This window comes from Acomys russatus, unplaced genomic scaffold (genome assembly GCF_903995435.1).
Source record: "Acomys russatus unplaced genomic scaffold, mAcoRus1.1, whole genome shotgun sequence".
In the NCBI taxonomy this organism is placed as follows: domain Eukaryota; kingdom Metazoa; phylum Chordata; class Mammalia; order Rodentia; family Muridae; genus Acomys; species Acomys russatus.
The window spans coordinates 17314-34721 of NW_026131490.1; the positions used below are offsets into that span (position 1 = coordinate 17314).

The following is a 17408-nucleotide window of genomic DNA, read 5'->3' on the forward strand; positions in this document are numbered from 1 at the left end:
AGCTGAAAACAGACCCGTGAGAGACATGTGATGTTTTGCTGGAAGCTGTCTTGTGAGGTTGCATGCGATGTTTGCTGAAACCAGACACGTAAGAGTACATATAAATAGAAGCCCACCAACAGTGAGACAAATGGCATTGCTTCAGTGATCTTCACTTTGCAGAGACAAACGTGCCGGACAGTTTCTTTTGGTACTCCAGCTGATTCTGCCCGCTTAGGCGCACTGGTGCCAATTTGGCAGAGTCTAGCTGTTTCTGCTGGATCATGCCGCTGCTGCTGATTTGTGTTTCTGGTTGGTGTTTTCTATTTTACTCTACTGACAAGGAAGAAGTAATTGCTCCAAGGAACTACTTCTAAAAAGGTTCACAATCCCCCCATTTCCTACTAACCTTCTTTGTCCTCTATATCTGGTCAGTAGGTTAGAAGAGAGAGAGAAGTATTTGAGAACCCTGAATAAAGTAGGTTTTTGAAAAATCTAAGCCTATGGAATAGACCAAGAGAATGAATCCAGATATTTGTTAAAGTGATGATAAAACCTCTCTTGGCTGCAGGGTCATATGGAAGGACACTGTACCATTAACTTCATAGAGAAGCAGGGTGCAGAGCCCTGAGTGGGAAAATAGAGCACATGGTAAATAGAAAAAACAGTTGGTATGGTGAACATGATAAAGAAGACATAACTAAAAGAGTGTTTTATTAAGGCTTACACTGCAATGTTTATGAGAACATTAGTAGAGAAAACTACAGGGCCAGTCAGATTGTTCAGCAGATAAAATCACTTGTTCACCAAATATGGTCCAAGGACCCCAGTTCAATCCCCAGGCCAGCTCCCAAAAGCTATCTTCTCACCACCACATAGACATGCAAGTGCACACATATGTGCGTGTGTGTGTGTGCGCGCACACACACACACACACACACACACACACAGAGAGAGAGAGAGAGAGAGAGAGAGAGAGAGAGAGAGAGAGAGAGAGAGAGAGAGAGAGAGAGACTATTTTTTAATAAATTACTACAGGCACAAAATGGCCAATAATGAAGCTTCAATAACTTATAGGTGAAAGAATGAGAACCTAATATCTACAAAAAAAAAGAAGAAGAAGAAGAAGAAGAAGAAGAAGAAGAAGAAGAAGAAGAAGAAGAAGAAAGAAAGAAAGAAAAAGCAAAAAAAAAAAAAACAAAAAAAACAAAAAACAAAACAAACAAAACAAAACAAAAAAAAAACCAGAAAACAAAACCCCAATTATATCTAAGGAATAATTTTCAGGAAATGTTGGTGATTCTCTTAATGGTTTAGAGACAGTGTGACAGCATCAAAGGCCTGGTGACATAAAGATCAGAGGGCTCTCCAACAGTCAGATGCTGCTTGATGAAATGGCCTGTCTGGAGCTATTTGTCAATTCCTCTATTGAGCAATTTTATGACCAATAGTGCTGTAGCACTCTGCTCACTCTTGTGAATACCACAAAGCATCAAAATAAATCATTGGTTTCTATCTTCCTAAGGCTTAATTTCAAACTTACCAATATATAAAGGGGAATTTTCCGATTTGGCAAAATCTTCTATGTAGGAGATACCCAAGGGTATGATGGGAGTTTCACCTATTCCACGTATGACATTTCCTACCATTACATAGATCCACATTAATGATTTAATTTTTTTCGTGCACTCTGCATTAAAAAAGAAAAAAAAAACACATGAGTATTTGACAGTCAAGTGTTACTAACAATTAATTCAAAAATTTCTGTAAATGCTTCTCAGGTCAGTGTTTTATTACAGCAACAGAAAACTAAACTAGACAATCACATAGATGACATTGTGTCTAAATCCATCTAAGCCATTTTCCTTGTGAGACTAGCTCTGCAATGGTGTTGGAGTGGCTGTCTTTGGCTTATTTTTTTAATACCCACTTTAAGAAAGAAACTCTTTAGGAAAGAAAATTCTTAAAATTTATATTCAAATTCAGGTTGGAGAGCATTTTAGGTTATTAGATAACTCCCTTCCCTGAAGGAGAAAATATATTTTGCTTATTTGTCTTCCTACTAAACCCTGTGTCATAGTCAAAGCCCTTCATAAAAAGAGTATTCTGTGGCCAAGTCTCTGAACAAAAAGCAATGTGAATCACTGATCAACCTGCTGGGTCCTGCGTTGGCTTTACGGTCTGAGTTCTGTTTTCCACACACAAGAAGCTGTCTGAGGACAAGTTGATTGCAGGTGAAATCGTTGTTTCATATTCATATCTGTGTGGACACAGGAAACACTCACTGTGAGGGGCTGAGTGCAAAGGGAGCATTTGCAGATGGATGATGCCTGGTTCCCTGAAAGAACGCCATCCAGAGCCAGTAAAAACTTGTTTCATCAGCAGTTACTTCAGTTATCATCAATAATATGATAGGGGCAGAGCTCAATCCAGTAACCCACATGCAAACACAAATGTGACACTCATGCATATGCACACATACACACAGGTATACACATGTGTACACACACACAAGTAAGTAAGTAAGTAAGTAAGTAGATAGAAACAGGAATCTGTATCACTAGGCTGGACATGCAACTCTAGATTTAAGGTCTAGAATACATGAACTAAGTATGGTGGCCCATGCCTGTTTCACTAGAATGTACACTGAGAATACAGAGGCCAAAAAGAAAGGTCATTATGTTTTTAAAACTCAGCATACTAAAAGGCTATAGTCTCCCTTTTCCTGGCTTGTAAGCCAAGTTTCTACTTCCTTAGCAAGAGCATAGAATTCTTGCCTAGAACCATAAGTAATACTTATTTTCAAGGTAGCTCAGAAGTAGCCAGTCCTGCACAATCGTTTCAGTCCCTACTCAATCACCTGTTGCTCATTTCGATCCTCTCTTAAATATTATATTCCACCTTAAGTATGAATAAATAACCAAGGCCATCAGGGGAACACTTTATTACAGTGACGCCAAGGACAAACAAAAGCTACATTTAAAGGAGCCAGAGACAATGGAGGCAGATGAAAGCCACACAGGAAAAGACACTGAATTCTTAAGAAAATAAGATTTTCTTCAGAAGAGACATTTTAGGTAGAGAGGTGTCCTTGACAATGAAAGACTTAAATATGATAATATGAGTGACAAGCCCGTTCAAGAGACTGGATGACAAAGTTATCTCCAGGAAATACCAAGGAGATGAGAAGACATGGAGTTAGAAAACAAAGATGGCAAGAGATGAATGAAAACTATGATACGAGTGCTGAAGTAGCAGCAGCAAAAGGATGAAGGAAGAGATGTCAAGGGGAAAACAGTGTGTAAGACACATAACAAAATGTCCTGCCTGAGGTGGCAGAGGACGAACATAAATCATCATTCAGGCTGTGGATCTAGAAGAAAAAAGAAAAAGAAAAGAAACTGGCCACAGAAGTTAGAATACTAATTCTCATTCCAAAGAGATCAAACTTTGAGAATGTCTTCACAGTCTACAGGGAAATTTTCCTCTACAGCATGAATCCCGGGAGAGTAGAGGATAGGCTGGCTCTTCCAGTGGGTATTTAACAGCAAGGTAGAGACAAAGGAAGGGGGTTGTGGAGGCTCGTACTTATAGCAGCAACACTTTCAAAGCTGAAGCAGGAGAATCTCCAAGAGCCGGTACATATTAAATTCCAGACAAGACTCGGCTCTATAGCAAGACCCTGTCTCCAAAAGAAAAGCAAAACCAGTCTGGAGAAATGACTAAGTGGTTAAGGACACTTGTTGCTCTTGAAGAGGACTTAGATTCATTTTTCAGCACCAACGTAATAGCTGACATTCTTCTGTAACTCCAGGCTCAGGAAATCCAAGACCTTCTTCTTATCCCTGTTTGCACTAGACACACACACAGTACACACACACGCACACACACACACACACACACACACACACACACACACACACACACACACCTAAAAGAGATGAAAGATCTTTTTAAAAAAGAAAAGGAAAGAAGAAAGAAATAGTGAAAAAGAGGAGGGGGAGACAGGAGGAAGAAAATGATGAGGGAAAGAAGTAAAACAAATTCATAGTGAATTCTACAATAAAGAATAATGCTGGGTGGTACTTTTAATCCCAGCACTTGGGAGGAGGGACAGGCAGATCTCTGGGAGTTTGAGGCCAGCCTGGTCTATAAAGCAAGTCTAGGACAAACAAAAACAAAAAAACAAAAACAAATTAATAAAAAACCCAAAACCAAACCAAAACAAAAACCCAAAAACAACAAGAAAAAAGATTATTGTATTATAGAAACAATTTTTATAGTCATGCTAATGTAAAGATTACATTTTATATATATTTTGACACAAAAAAAGGTACTCAGGCAAAAAGAGGAAAGAATTGAAAACTGTCCCAAAAAGCAGGAAAGGAAGTAAGAGATAAATCAACATATTTATAATTTTCTGTATTTTGGTAAGCATGAAAATAAAAATCAGCCTTGACATTGTTCTATTTCTTGGTAAACCAATGATTCTATTAAACTATAGGCCACTTGTAACAAAAATATCAAAATATTTCTGATGAAGGACCCAGCACGAGGGTTGACAGATACAGAGAATTACTTCTTATGTCTCAACTTCTTGAAACAGGTGTCTCATGTCCCCACTTTACAAATGGACTGGATGGGACCTTAAATGGACGTGAGGCCACAAGAGTCACAAATCATAATGGCAGACCAGACACCACATCTTCTAATTTCCATATTAGCCTTCTGTGCTTTAGAGAGCATTGTTCCTCCCAGAGAAGAATTCTGGGGCTCATTTCTTTTAGGTGAAAGCTGAACCTAAAATATTATCAAGGACAGGAATACTCACCGGCCCATGAGGAAATGAGGTAGAGACATTATGAAACACCCTAGGCCCATAAGTGCACATCCAGCACCAATCATGATAGGTCTGTGCATTTTTCTTCCAAAATAACTCACAAATATAATCAACAAAAGGTTTCCTGGGAGGAGGAAAAAGAATACTTGTTTCAGTAAAGTATTAGCAGCTCTTAGTCAATAGCCTCTTCAGCATTTGGACTTAAAGGATCATTGCTTAACAACCACCTTAATGTAGGGATGAGTGCTTAGAATGTTTTGTGTATTGTTTTAATATGTAAAGCAATTATGACCCTGATAGAAGCTTCTCCTCCACTCTGGAGAATATTAAACAGTCTATTCAGAGTTATCTTGTTTTTGAGATTAAATACAAAAGCTTGGTGTCATCCTGCCCTCTCCTGTCATGCCTACTATATGAAGAAGCAAATGGATTAATTTTTTTTAAACTTACAATTTAAAAACACCTTTAGTGCTCAGTGTGGCCAAGCTGTATTTTTGCTTCTTTTGTTATGTCTTTCCTTAAACAAGGTGATACTGTTAGCAGAGATAAGAGTCCTAATCCTCCAGCTAGTTCATAGGTCTACATTGCAGGAGTCTACCCAAAATTTCATCCTTGTATTTTAGGAGAAAGCTTTGGTGTAAAGCAGGAAGCCCTGTTCTGACAGAGAGGCCTTTGACAAACATGTTTGAGACTTGAAAGAAAAACAGGGGCCTAAAGCCACAGACCTGTCATCCCCAGCTTCTGGGAGGTCAAGAGAGGCAGATGGCAAGGTCCAAGTTGACCTGGGCTACAGAATGAGTTCAAGACCATTCTGGACAACTTAGTGAAAATTCCTTTAAAAAATTAGTTAATGGGCTGAATACAGAGCGAGAGAATGCTTGACTAATGTGTGCGAGGCCCTAGATTCAATCACTAGTACTATTCACACAGAACAAGATTGAAAAGAACCAAATATATAAGTAAGTTCTCTACAAACTACATAAGTTTAGTTTGATGAGAATGGTTACCCTGCTCATGTTATACATAAAGGAAAGATTAAAAAAATCCAAATGCTTTTCTTTGATGACTTAGCAAATGTCTAAATAATCTTAGCTATTTGTAAGCTATTTGAAGATTTTGTGTTTCTTCCAGTTTTATTTCTCTCTAGTCTGCTGTCTAAGTAGAAGAAATGTGTTGATATTTTGAATGCCTTGTGCTTCTCCTCTCTATTCTTATTATCCTTACTGCAGCCTGTTTTTGCTTCCAAAGACCTTGTCATAGATTTCATGATGCAGAATACTCATTGTTTGAACTAGCTCTGGATCTTTCTAGCCTATGGCTGTGCACCCCTGAATGTACATGATCTTGTCTGAAACAGTTACTGGGAAGAAAAACATTCTCTCTTCACATTAGGGTGATTTCATCTTTTCCATTGCCTTGTTATATTTCTCAAATAATCAGTGGGTGAGAGGTAAGGTGCTGTTCAGGCTAGTGGGAAGTCACTTGCAAAACAATTAGGGAAATGCCTACCAAATGTTGTTTTCATCAGCCAAGGTGAATTCCTTTCTCTCAAAACTTTTTCTACTTAAGACATCCCCTTAGTCACCTGCCATGGCCAGTGGTAGTAAAAAGATTTATTTTTTCTTTGAACAGGAATTTCTAACCTTTAGTCTAAAATCCATGGAGTTCAGAGAAACTAGATTTTAAAATTTTGTTTATTTTGCATGAGCATGTGTGGTGTGAACTGAGTGATAATTATTTCTAATAATCATTAACTTTACATTAGCTAATTTCTGTCCTTAGTAAAGTAGGAAGCAGTAGTAGTGACTTGAGCAGCCATGATTCTGTCACCATTAAAAGTATAAGCAGTGGCTTAGGACATCATGGTTGTTGTAATGCTGCAAAATGACATGGAGACAATAATTACTTGAAAATAAGATTAGTTAATATTTACCTTGTTGTTAAAAAGTACAAATATTTCTGCCTGATGGGCTGTTTAAATGTTCTGATAATTTTACTTCAGTGTAATCAGCTTATTCTTTTGCCTATATGGTTTAATTTTTGCAAGTAAAATATTATCCTGAAATCAAATATCATTGGGTTTTCAATATGAGTCCTCAGCACAGTCAGATCAATATTCTATTCCAACCTCATAATGGCTCTCAGCCACTGAGAGGTAAAATACATAGTCCAGAGCAAGCTACAGTCTCTATCCATTTCTCATCTTTGCACATCTCTCTAGAATCATGTTATAACAATTTCCTATAAACTGGAATGGCTCAATGCCCACACAAAATCTTTGATGTTTCACCCTCCGTATAAATCTATCCTTCACATTAACCTGTCCATTTCATTGCCTGGGAAACCTTTAACTCTTCAGGGCAATACTTGCTGCACATAACATATAGAGCATTAATAGAATATGTGTAATGTCTATGAAAGGCATTCATCCTGACTCCAGTTAAGGCCTAGACATGCCTGGAATAATATGCACTAAAGATCTTGACCCTGGGAGACAGACATGGAGCATCCTCAGTGTGGGTGAGCTTCTTCTCAATCTTGATTTTCTTTGTCAGTTTGATTAAATACATCAAAGGCAATTTCACATGAAAGAAGGAAAAAATTATGATTAAGCTAGAGAGAGAGGACACCAAGGCTTCCAGAGCACTCTGTTTTATAAAGAAAATATTTTCCTCTTTCACCCTTTGTACACGCATATCCTATCATCACACAAAGAAGATTAAACTTCATCTATATTCTTAGAAATTGTGTATGACACACTGAGATACAGGAAAGCTCCCTCATCTTCCGTAGTGACTGAGAGTGGAGAGCCGTCAGCCTCACAGACACAGAATGGGAACAGCAGCATTTGCTCTCTCCTTTGAATACAATTCCTCTAGGCCCCCACAGCAACATTCTAAAATTCCAAGGAAAGTCCCTTAGCTTCTCTTTGATTTATCAAATGATGGAATTAGATGTTGATACTTTAAATTTTCTGCAACTCCCCAGGAAAAAAAGATAGTGTCAGGCCATGTGGCAATAGTTAGGGGCTATCAGGAAGATATTTAAATAATTGGCTCCTTTACATCACAATAGGCTCTTCAATCAACACCTGGAAGTATGTAACTCAGTAAGATTAAAATGTGAAAATATAAATATATAAAGGTAAGTATCTGTAAAAATAACTCACCAATCTCAAAGCTTCCAGAGATAAATCCAACTATATATGTGGGAATATCGAATGTCTCTCTATTTGTGTGAACATAGAATTCATGTAAGCTCCCGATAGTGCTTTGGAGAGATATGCCCATGTTAATGCAAACAGAAATATCTAGGAAGAGAAATGTTTAAGAAGAACAAATGAGAACTTTGTTTTCTGATTATATATCTGTCATCTAATGACCAAGCAGCCAGTTCCATGAGGTGGAGAATTGTACCCAACATAAACAGCCTTTGAACATACAATAAATTTTAAAGTGTAATCTCTCTTCTGTTTGTCACCATCTCCTCACTCTGAACATGCAGTTAGAATATTTTGTTAGCAGTGATGAATTTTGTTGATAGTTATGGGTTTACTCTCTTATTGGTATACCTTACTCACACAGAAAGATATCACAGCTATTTGTGTTTTATTTGAGACAAGATTTCTCTGCGGCATTATATTCTTATCTGCAGAACAAATGTTGTTCTCTTTAAAGAAGAGAAGGGACAGAGCACAGAATTACACAAAGGCATTGTTTCTTCAGCAAGCCTATTGTGCCTTCTCTGCAGAAATGACAGGTCTCTGGATGTCCTGGGCCAAATCAATACCCTGTCTTCTTTTTCTACATTCTTGGACACAACAAATATGTTCTCACCACTGGAGGCAATGGCCACAGCAAAGTGGCCTACATATTTTTTGTCTTCATGGTGCAGTATTCTTTGTAATACTTTATCTCAGCAGTCCAAGTACCTGCCTGTGACTAAATAACTCTCTCTTTTTTTTTTCTACCTACAAAAATTTATGTTCACTTCCAGAGATAATTGGAAAGATAGGCAGGTGGAATAGAAACATCTATACACAGCAACAGCAACAGCAACACAAATATGTAAAGCAATGCAAAAACAACAGGAAAAACATAAATATATAGGAAATGATAAGTATAACTTTTCACTGATGAACAAACATGTATGTAGTGAATTGAATTCCAGCACTATTTCTTACTGTTAAGTGGAGAAGGAGATCTGACTTTTACACAAACTCTGGTGCCCCATATTGACCATGTCCCTTGGATGGGACGCCTGGTGGCACTTAGAGGAAGGATAATAGGTCACCAAGAAGAGACTAGATACCCTATGAGCATATACAGGGGGAGGAGGTCCCCCTCAATCACAGACATAGGGGAGGGGAACAAGGGGGGAAGCAGGAGGGAGGGAGGAGGAATGGGAGGGATACAAGGGAATGAGCTAACAACTGAGATGTAATATGAATAAATTAATAATAAAAAAGAGAAAAAAATAACTCTCTTTTGAGTGATGTAGTGATTGAGCTTCCTGTTCCCTTCAACTATCTCTCCAGCAGCTGGTTGATAGTAAATGTCATCATCTCAGCTTCTCGATCTTCTGTACTATTTCAGCCAAAGAAGACAAAATTATACCATGTTACATTAGTATTTTCTGCTTATGAATTATTGTTACAATTACCAATTAATTTGGATATAAGCCAGATAGAAAATATATACAAGGAAGGAAGAAAGGCCAGACAGAACGAAGGAAGGAAAAAAGAAAGAGAGAAAGGAAGGAAGAAAAAAAATGTAATAGAAAATTTGGCATCTTTAAAAACTTATGTAAACATGTTTTTTGTTTTTTCATTTTTTAAAAATCCTAGGTGTAGGATATGAGACTGATTCAGATTGTCCACAGCAAAAAACTATCTGCTTCATGTGGGCTCTATGAGGGGCTCATTGACAGCTGCAGATAGTTTAATTATGAGGACTCTCAGGAGAAATAATAAAATCCAGATTCCAGAGAGAGGGAAAAGGGGACAGAAGAACGTTCCAAGGAAAAAGAACACTGACGCTGCTCCTTCTGATGCTCCTGGTTGCTATTGTTGTGATTTGAAAAGATGAACAAGTTGAAGATATTCTGAAAAAAAAAGATTAGACTTGCCCCAAAGAACCAGATGACCTATACAGAAGGAAGTAGCAAATGAGACCCTATGCTTCCTGTCACACTACTCTTCTTTGTCTTCCAGCTGGTGATGGGTGGTTGGTTAAGGTTTAGAGTGGATGAGGGTGGAAAGGGAGAAGAGGAATAAGAGATATAAGAAAACACAAATATAAACAAATAAAAGATGCCTACAAGTGGCGACCAGATGTCTTTAGGTATAATGGGAAGCTTGGTGTTTAATGCTGTAGGGGAGATATCAGAGCATGAAGGAGTGAAATACTGTTTTATGCATGTCAGCTAAAAGTCCATGGTGGGTGGCTCTGTGTTTTCTCCCAGAGGAGATTTTATGGTTTTGCTTTGTAATCTTCCTACATGTTGTTTTACAAAAGATTGGAGAATTGCTGAAAAACAGAAGTGTCACTCATTACTCTTGTTTGTGAAAGGATTGCAGATTGGATGTGCAATGAGAGAGTTTCTAGATAGGGATGGGAGTGCTTGGAAAGCAAAACCTGTCAGAGAGAGGAGAACAAAAGGGTTGACAACCTACTAACTGAGAGCCAGAGTGTCTCACAGTAGCCACCCGACCCTGTTCCATGCGCTTTTGCTTTCAGGTTCCTGCAGCCCCTCATGAAGTAAGGGACCAGGAAGAGCAGAGGCTGTGCAGACAAAAAAAAGGGTTAATCGTGAGCCAGGCACACTGCCAGAGGAGTTACCTAGAATAGCAAAGTCACATCAGTTTCCTCAGTAATTGTGCAGCACATGCCTGCTAATGATGTTGACCATGAAGATAATGAGGGTGGTAACATTGATGTCCAATAGCTATGTCAGATCTAAGGCAGTTTAAAGAACCTATTGTTTCCTATATGATGCATTCCCCTTTCATTAAACAAATATTAAGTAACTAAGCTACCCAAAACATAATTATTCTCCAAGATTGGAAGGGCTTTGTTTCAGCTATGCTAGAAGCTGGTTAGCAGTCAGGGTGGTTATCACCATGAATGGGAAGAAAATAGAACACTAGAATAATACAAGAGGATAAATGTGGCTAAAGATCAATTACTTGGTAAAGAGTTATAAGACCTACAAGAAGAAATTCTATCTGATAGTGTTGCTTAAAAAAAAACGCTGCTTGGCAGCATTAAGAGCTTGGGCTATGGCTGAGGAGCCTGGGGAAATATCTACTTCATAGCTGGGAGATGGTGGCATACCCCTTTAATCCTAGCACCCATGAGGCAGAGTCAGGTGGATTTCTGTGAGTTCGAGGCCATCCTTGTCTACAGAGTTGAGTTCCAGGACAGCGAAGGCTACACAGAGAACTCTGTCTCAAAAAACAACCAACCAACCAAAAAGATTTCTACTTCATTTATTAAGATAATACAAGGCTCTAGAGAAACCTTCACAGACTTCTTGCAGAGATTGGTTTGAGCTGTAAACAAAGCCATACCAAACCCTAATGCCAGACAGGTGTCAATAGGGACCATAGCATTTGAGAATGCAAATGTTGAATGTACAAGAATAATTAGACCATTAAAGGTCCAAGCAGCCCCAATAGATGAATGGATAAGAGACACAACTGATATTGGCTCTCAGGAGTATCATGCCACTATCATGGGACAAACCATAGCTAGAGGTCTCAGAGTATCAAAATACTTGGTACTTCAATTGCAGTGAATTTGGCCATTTACAAAGAAATTGTGAGGATGAAACCTCGGAGCTCAAAGTGGCAGCGGCATTATCTCTAGGGAATTATGACACTCTCACTCTTAGATGAGAACAAGCAGTTTCTGGCTATAATGGAATATCCAGGCTCCCCAGGGTTTGTAGATACTGCGCTTAAAGGCATCATTTGACTAGTGAATGTATGTACAAAAGGAATAAACGAGGTGACCTCTTGCTGTCAGGAAACAGCCCTGGAGACCTAGCTCAAGGCTCTGCAGCAAAAATTATGAACCAGTCCAGATAAAGGCAGTTGAGAATTACTGGGTTACAGAAGAAACTATTGATCAAAATGTGTTTGGTTTGTTGATAATCTCCTTTTAAGAAAGGAAGAACAAGTCAGTCTCATTCATATTAGAGAAAAAGTCATTTTTAAAACTAAAAGGGGGAAATATAGTGAAAGGTTTGAGATCTTTAAGAACTCAGTTATCTTATGTAAACATGTTTTTGCTTTAATCTCAGATGTGGGATATGGGACTGATTATATTATCCACAGCAACAAATTATTTGCCTCGTGTGGGCTCTGAGAGGGGCTTTTTGACAGCTGCAGATAATTTAATTCTGAGGACTGTGAAAGGCAATAAATTCTAGAGCCCAGAGGTTGGGGGCTGGCACAGAAAGTCTCCGAGGAAGAATAACACTGCTTCTGCTGCCCTCTGCTGCTCCTGATTGCTGTTGTTGCAATTTGACAAGAAGAAATTGGAGACATTCTGAAATGAAGATTGGACTTGTCCCAAGAAACCAGATGACCCTAACCAGCAGGAAGTAGCAAAAGTGACCTACAGCACCTTTCCACATTAACCTTCTTTCTCTCCAACCTAGTGTTGGGGGATTAGAAGGTATTAGGGTGGATAATGATTGGAATGGAGTTTGAGACATAAGAAACCCTGATATAAAATTTTAAAAAAAAAACAGCACTGACAAAGAAAGAAAGAATTGGATGGGAAATATGAAAACCAATTTAGTATAGATCAAAAGTATAAACATTTTGTTCTTTCTTCCCACAGTAATTCTTTCAGAGGATGTGATCGGCATTTCAATGATTTTAAAATTAGTTTTATAATTCAGGTCCTGTATTTAATATCAAAGTTTACCAAATTAAAAAAAAAATCAGATTTGGAAAGATCATTTATTCCATCTGTATTTTGAAGAAGAAATATAAATAGGCATTGAGCAACTGATCTTTCTATAAAATATTTGGTTCTGTGGAGAAAGTAAAAGAAACAATGATCATGCTGATTCAGGTCTACTGCTATAACAACTGTATTTATAAAGCTAATCCTATTGACTTTTTCCTTCAACATTCTAGAGTCTCCAGAGAACTCCTTTTGAGCAGTCTTTTATGCTTCCTTAAGGAATTTTCTTTTTTTTGTTTGTTTGTTTGTTGTTTCTTTTGAAAAATTTCACCCATTCTTTCTCTGTATATGTGTGCAGACTCATGTGGGATGAGTTCATGTATAAATATGTTTGTGGAGAGATCAAAAGACAATCTAAGGTGCAATTATTCAAGACTTATACATTAAAGAAAAACATGGATTCACCCAGGAGGCAAGGCTGGCTCATTAGTGAGCCCCAAGTCTCTGCTTGAATCTATCTCCCCATGCTGGGATTACAGTTATAAGTTGACATGCCTAGTTTTTATATAGGCTTTAGGGACTGAACTCGGGCTCCCCTGTTTTAAAAACAATACTTTACTGATTGAAGTGTCTCCCTAGTTCCCTTGATACATTTTCTTTAATAATTCTTGTTGAGTACATTACTGTTTGATTATTTTATACAGGCATGTGTACTTGGATTATCACTTTCTTCTTCTCTCTTGCTCATCAAAATCTTTGTTCCTAGCAGTCCTTTTTCAGGGCTCATGAGTTTTGGTTTGGTTTTGTTGATCCTTGTAGCTTAACCATGACCATCTGTGTGGCTACTGGATTAGAACCAATCATTGGTGCCATGGCATGTATGATTGAAGGCAATGGAGTCCATGATTTCCCTGTCCTGGAAACTTTGTCTTAATGATTATATGTCTAAACTCAAGAAGCAGAATCTTTAGTCTGGCAATGTAGACCTTTTGATCATCTCAATTCCTATATAGTTCTAAATTCAGAGGAGAGGAATATAATTATTTTCAAACAGTTACCACTAAATGTTGACATATGAATTAGTGGTTTGAACATTTTCCAAAACATCCACACTGATACATGTAACTAATAAACTCCAAAGTAACTGTGATGGTTTGAATAAAAATGGCCCTCATAAGATCATAGATTTGAGTGCTTTGCCACCAGGAACTGGCACAATTAGGTGTGGCCTTGCTGTGTCATTGTGGATGGCCTTTGAGGTTTCAGAAACCCCAGCCAAGCCCAGTAACATAACTTCTTGCTGTCTGTCAATCTTGATGTAGAATTCTCAACTCCTTTTCTGTCACCAAGTCTGCCTACATGCCACCATTATTCCAGCCATGGTGAACCAAAATTCTGAACCTGTGAGCCAGGCCCAATTAAGTATCTTTTTTATAAGAGTTTCAGTGATCATGGTGTTTCTTCATAGCAATAAAAACTCTAAAACAGTTAAGAAAGATAAACATCTTTTCTCTACAAATGTTCTCTAGTAATCACAATAGTAGTCGTTCTTATCTGAAGACTTGAAACTGGAGACGTGGTGCACTGGTTAATAGCCCTGGCTGCTCTTCTTGAGGACCTGTGTCCAGTTCCCAGCACCTACGTGGTGGCTCAGAACCACCTGTTCACTCTAGTTTCAGGTGATCCAACACCTTCGTTTTTCCTCCAAAATTACAAGACACACAGATGGTGTACCAGCACACATGAGGGCAAAGCACACATTAAATAAAATAAAACATTTATTTAAAGAAATTAAAGCATTCTAAAGGTATAGAAGGAGTTACAGATCAGAGAAAGAGAAGTTGCCTGGTGCAGATGAGTGCCTTGGATAAATCTCTCATATCAGCAATATTAGGTAGCCTAAAGGTGAGCACACACACACACATACAGAGACAGACACAGACACAGACATAGAAAGACAGATATACATAGAGAGAGAGGGATCAGACTGATTTTTTAAAATATTAAAATGTAATACTACTATTACCATTTTCAAATAAAACCTGAAATATAAACAGGTTGTACAAAGTGTGCAAAATGGCACATTTAGAAAGTATCTGGAGAAGGTTAGGATCCAGGGAACCTGGGCTCCTCAGAACTGAAGGAAAACTTGGAAGGTTTGCACAAATTCTGGGGGCTGAGTATGAAGTCTTTTTTACATTAATATATACTTTCCAGTAAATGTGAATAAACACTAAAATGAACATTTAAAAGGGTGACTTAGAAGGCAGCATCTTAGAATGAATATTTGAGGGACTGGACTGTGCAGAAACTAGGCCAGTGCTCTAATTTCTTGCATTCATATTTGTGATGTACACATGGCGTTGGAGCTATGAGAACAATAGTTGTCTCTAACATACTAAAAATCAACCAAATAGCTAACAGAATGGACTCGTTTCTTACAAACAATGAATATTACATTTTCAATGTTTGAAAAAATATCTTTCCAGACAAGTCATAAAGTCACCACTGCATATTAGTAAATGGAGCACTCCTGTTGGTGGAACTGATTTCTAGTTCTGTCAGGAACCTGAAGGCTGAGCACTAGATTGACCTCTGTCCTCAGATGAAACTCTACTGTAACATAATACACACAAAAACATTTAAAACCCATTCCTCTTCTAGAACCTCTAGAGTAGTTCTCAACCTTCCTTGTGCTGTGATTGCAATCCCTTAATACAGTTCCTCATGTTGTGTTGACCCAGCCATAAAATTATTTTGTTGCTACTTTGTAACGTTAATTTTGCTACTGTCATGAGTCATAATTTACATACTTGATATGTAAGATATCTGACATGCAACTTCTGTGAAATACTCATTAGACCTATAAAAGAGTCTTGACTGACAGATTGAGAACCATTGCTCTGAATCATTCTAAGTTTCTGGAATGAATAATCCTCGATAGACATCCATAATTATAAATTCAACTTTTTAAGGCAAGAAATTAACAACACATTGGGTAAAATGGCATTTGTATTGGAAAACTTCCTGTAAGATGAGCAATATTACAAACACTTTCAGTGCTTGTTTGAAAGACTTTCCTGTGTATATACTTGCATACATGAAAGCAATCCCTACCTTGATACTGGAAAAGCATCTGACCCCATGGGTTGCAACCCTTTTCTCAGGTTCTTCCATGTTGTTCTTCTGATTGTTTCCAGATGTCTATGCTTTAAATATCTTGCTGCTATCTTTGTAAGAAAACAAAAAATGTTAAATAAACTATTTTCTGAACTGTAAGAAGCTATCCAAAGAATCTGTCTTAGGGATAGGGTATCTTAGGCAGAGTTTCTATTGCTGTGATAAAATACCAGGACCAAAAGCAAATTAAATGGAAAAGGTTTTTTATCTCATAATGCTACATCACAGTTCATCACTGAAAGAAATCAGGTCAGGAACTCAAGGCAGGCACCTAGATTCAGGAGACAGTGCAGAAGCCATGTAGGAATGCTGCTTATTGCTTTGCTCCTGAAGGCTTCCTTAACCTGCTTTCTTATACAGCCTAGGACTACCTTCCAGGCATAGCCACTCTTCCAGTGAGCTGAGCCTTCCCAGATCGACAATCAATTAAGAATATGCACCATAGGCTAGACTGTAAGAATATCCTTGGACCATTTTCTCAATTGAAGTTCCCTCTTCCCAAATGACTCTAACTGGTGTTGACGTCATATATAACTGTGCAGCACCACTGGGGAGGTGTCCCAGTGGGTAAAGAGTTTGATTACTAAGCTTCCGTTCCTGAGTTTGAATTCTTAGTAACTATGGATAAAGTTGGGCTTCTATGTACCTGCCTGTAACCCCAATACAGGGAGACCTCAGACAGCAAGATCAGTGCAATGTGACAACCTGGCACTCTAATTTAATGAACCACTAAGTTGACTGAAGGGACCCCATCATAAGAGATAAAGTAGAACATTCTACAGGAAGACATTCAGCATTGACTTCTAGCTTCCATTAAATGCACATGTGTACATACTTAGGTAAACACATACATACAAACCCATAAATACATAAATTCTGCACATACACACACACACACACACACACACACACACACACTTGAATAGGAACAATTTTACCTGTATCGGGAATACTATAAAAATACCTAGAAAGATTTTTACTTTGATTGACCTTGTAAATAACTTCATAGGATAGGATTGGGTTTGTTTGAAATCTATTGAAAAAGCCAGTACAAATAACTATACATATTCTTTGGTGATATTAAAGATAACCTTGGAGGAGAGATTTAAGCTGGTGGCGCTGAACATGCGTGATATCTGATCTGCAGGACAAATACTGGGAACTCTGTTGGGAGCTACAGACTGAAAGACCTGGGGAACCCTAAGTGAGAGGGGGTCTACACAGTGCAGAGCACAGGTGGTTTTGGCCTCAGGCTATCCAACTGGCCCACAGAAGATGGGTGCCCAGTCCCTAGTATCTGGACCCATACCCACCTGCAAGCTGCAGCTGTGCTTTATACATGGACTCAGTATCGGCGACTGAACTGTGGATTATGAAGCACAAGAGTCTGGATATTATGGCCTTGGGAGAACCCAAGAAAATGGGTGGCTCTGATCTCAGACCACCCCAAAAATCCACAGAAAGCCCCAGGGGCTGGTGACAATGCTGGA

The 17408-nt window shown here is 38.3% G+C and overlaps 1 pseudogene; it reads right to left on the minus strand.

The window, feature by feature from the left end:
* Nucleotides 1–15915, minus strand: part of LOC127186235 (solute carrier organic anion transporter family member 1A5-like) — a 29982-nt pseudogene extending 14067 nt beyond the window's left edge.
* Nucleotides 15916–17408: the final 1493 nt, after the last annotated feature.